Source organism: Miscanthus floridulus, chromosome 8 (genome assembly GCF_019320115.1).
Source record: "Miscanthus floridulus cultivar M001 chromosome 8, ASM1932011v1, whole genome shotgun sequence".
Classification (NCBI taxonomy): domain Eukaryota; kingdom Viridiplantae; phylum Streptophyta; class Magnoliopsida; order Poales; family Poaceae; genus Miscanthus; species Miscanthus floridulus.
Genome location: NC_089587.1, coordinates 222954423 through 222958253, shown reverse-complemented (window position 1 = coordinate 222958253; position 3831 = coordinate 222954423). Strand labels below are relative to the sequence as shown.

Here is a 3831-nt window from a genome sequence, read left to right as displayed (position 1 = left end):
CTTCCGATCGGCAATACCCGACTCTCTCGCAAAATCCGAATCCTTCGCGGAGGAGCCATTCGATGGGGTCGGCGGCTGGCACCTGCGAGATCTTGCGCCTACCGGAGGACCTCCTCTCGGTGGCGCTCGCCCTCACCACGCCGCGGGACGCCTGCCGCGCCGCCGCGGTCTCCCACGCCTTCCGCGACGCCGCCGGATCCGATGCCGTATGGGCCCGCTTCGTCCCCCGCGACCTCCCGCTGATCGCTGACGGGGAGCTCTCCGGCCCCGCGCCGCCGTCGAAGAAGGAGCGGTTCCTTCGCCTCTCCGACCGCCGTTACCCCGTCTTACTCGCCGATGGCCAGAGGATACGGCCGGTCCCCAAAAATCCTCTACTCGCCTATGGCTTCAAGGTACGTCCGGCCCCCCAGCATGGCGGAAGTAGCAGTTATAATCTTCTTCTTCGATTGTTCTGATCGGCGAACCGGCTTGTTGCGTTCAGAGCATGTGGTTGGACAGGGGGAGCAGCTCCAAGTGCTACATGCTGCTAGCGAGGGGCCTGCACATCTCGTGGGGCGACGCGTGCTACTGGCGGTGGATGAATCTCCCCGACTCCAGGTTCGCATGGCACAACCGGTTTCTTCTCTATCTGGCTTCCAATTCTCACTCGAATTGTTCGAGCATATATGTCCTGTCACCTGTGACGAATGCAATGTGCCATTGCATTGTACTACAAATTCACCCTGTTGCTGTTGGTGGTGTTGGCTTGCAATTTGGATTAGAGACTTGGTGTGTGGTAAAGTGCTAATTGTTTCAGAACGAGCACGGGCGGCTCATTTGACCTGTATTAATTAATTTGTTCGAAAGCTGCAATACCCTGCACCGGAGAAGGAAGTACTTGAGTATACGGAGTTGGCTTCAGACTTTCAAAGTTGTGAATGTATTGACTTGGGGTAGTCACAGCAATGTGTACTGTCTGTTCTCATCGTCAGAGAGCAGGAATGTGCATAGGTGATAGGTCATTAGACTAGGGTTCAGCATTTATGCCAAGTTTCGGAAGTTACTAGGGCCTAATTGGAACGCAGGAATATAAAACAGAGGAATGAAACAAAACAGAGGAAAGAGAAAGGAATGTAGTGTTAAAAGGAATGAAAAACACAGGAATTTTTGAAACATTGGCGTTTGGAACACAGGAATGGAAGCCGTGCTCAAACTTGAGAGCATAAATATTAACGTATATTATTAGGCTTTTATATACAAGATTCTGGCCAGCTTGCATGCCACAGACGTGCTAACAATGTCTCATTGTGCTTCATTGCATTGGATTTCGTGAAGGAAAGAAAACCAAGAGATAGAACTGGATGTTCATTTTCCTCCAAAACGTACAGGTATAGGAAACTTTCCTTTGGAAAGGAAGTGACTAATCCTCCAATCCAAACGCTGCTACAGGAGCAAAAATATAGGAATGATGATTCCTTTAGAATTCCTGTAATCCAAACAGCCCCTCAGGATTTAGCCAAGTTTCGGAAGTTACTTGTTATTTTTTTACTATTGATTTATACAAGTTTTGGAGGATTTAGAAAAATGTCAAGTTCTAGGACATGGGGCTTTTATAGATATAGATAGAAAAAGCTGATTATGAAAAGGTTGGCTTCAGAGCTATGTATGTACGTATTGACTAGGTAGCAGTTTGGGTGTGTACTGCTGTACTGTCTGTTCTTAGTACTTCTTAGCAGCAGCAGCACGGATGGTGCGTAGGCCATGTTTGCATTGTCACCATCCTTGTTATATAATTATATTTCATTATGAATTATCTTGTATCAATTGCTCTATTGGTTTCTTAGAAATTTTGTCCTTTGTTAATCTGCCACAGGTTCGAAGTTGCTCAACTCCGGAATGTTTGCTGGTTCGAAATACGTGGCAAGATACACAGCAAAATGCTTTCTCGTGACACAGCTTATGCAGCTTACATTGTGTTCAAGACACCCGTTGAATCCAGTGGGCTGGATTATCCACCCCAGAAGGCATCAATTGACACGGTTGCAGGAAAGAAAATAATTCGCAAATTCTGCCTCCAAAGCTATGAAGGTAGGCATGTGAACCGTCAGATCACAGTGGCCTAGCTTGGCGCCAGAGTACAACAAGAGCTACCGGCTTGGGCATGGTAGAAACCCGGTGCTCCCTCAGGAAAGGACTGACGGTTGGATGGTGTTGGAGATGGGCGTGTTCTACAACAAGGAGGGTGACGACGGCGAGGTGCGCTTTAGCCTCCTGCAGACATCAGGTACTTCGAAGAGAGGTCTTGTTGTGCAAGGCATTGAGATTAGACCCAAGAAACTAGGCTAAGGGTTTGTTGTCATGTAAGAGCCATCCTGTGGGAATAAATAGATTGGCAGAAGAAAGCATGTAATCAGTACTCAGTATTCACCATATGGCTAGATGGTATTGATTGTATCATCTAATCATAAACATTATAAACATATTATACGGTTTAAGGATTCAATACTGTGGCACACTTACTAGCTTGATCTTTGATCTGTTTGTTGCTCCTATCTGATATTCTCGTTGCAAAGATCGTAGCTCTTCCTTGTTTTTTTACTACACATATAGATAACTCAAATTTATGAGCTGTAAAAGATAAAACATAAGTGACGTGTATCAGCGACTGAGCATGCCATTGCTTTTTTTTTTCACGAGCGGGTTTGCACCCGTTTTTCATTAAGAGGGAATAAGTTTAAAACCTTACAACACTGAGAGTGAAGGTGGCGAGTAGCCTCCAACACTGCCACGGGGAAGCCGCCTAACTACTGGATGCACTTGTAATGTTACATTGTCAGCATTGTTTGCGACCAAACATGAGCTAACACTGACATCGGCGCTAAGCCGGACAACGCCCAGTCTTGACCTTCCCTATCTGCCAGTCTGAGCCACCGTCTGCATGCTAGAAGGCGGCCTCCCGAACACCCTGCAGTTCCTGGTAAATTTTTTAGTTCAAGGACCTAGATGGAAATTCACCAAAAGTTTAAGGACCCACGGTGTATTTTACTTAAGAAAAAACCTTCTCAACAGAATCACAAGTGCCCTTGAGAGTATGGGCTTCGAAAAGTAGAGGCCATATTTAGAGTGTGTTTTCGTCTCAATCCCTAAAATGAAGTAGTGGCCCCACAGGAGTTCTTCTAAGTGTAAGTTTGCTTACCTATTGGGGGCCTGAAGCCTTACCTATTGGGCTTGTTTCCAAAGAGCACAACAAGGGCAAGGGTAGCCCACTTGCACCAACGCAAACTGAGTGGACCCATATGCATAGTGTCGTAAACAAAACCGAGGTTTGGTGCTAGGGTTACCATATTCTTCTCCTCACTGCGCCGTCTTGTCTCCTCTCGCTCACTTTACCCATTGCCGCCGCCACTCTAGGGTTTGTCACCTCGCCGCAACCTAGAACGGGTCGGCCACCAAGGCGCCGTCTCCATTGCAGGTAGGGTAACCAAGGGTTGGTGGAGCACTCTACCCCTTGCTCATATCTCTTTTGGTTCTTGCTTGGTAGGCTTGTTTGCAGTATTATAGATGGTATGCTGGCTTTTGTTTTGTGGTACTACAAACGGTATGGCGTTGATGTGTTGGATGCAAAATTGATTTGGTCTATTGTTGTGCGCATGGATTGAATTGGCGTTCATTCATTCTTGTTTGTGGTTTCCTAAAATGTCGTCTGAATCACTGCCTCCATATATAAAATTCACTCTATGGTTCCCAACTCACTTTTTACTTTTGCGTTTTTAATCCCCATGCAGCCCATTCCCCCAGTCGAATTTATCAAACACGAAACAAAGCAGGTAACTAGAGGAATTGATGAACACG

At 46.6% G+C, this 3831-nt stretch overlaps 1 pseudogene; it reads left to right on the top strand.

Moving 5' to 3' along the window:
• On the top strand, positions 1-2441 carry LOC136475115 (F-box protein PP2-B11-like; annotated as a pseudogene).
• Positions 2442-3831: the final 1390 nt, after the last annotated feature.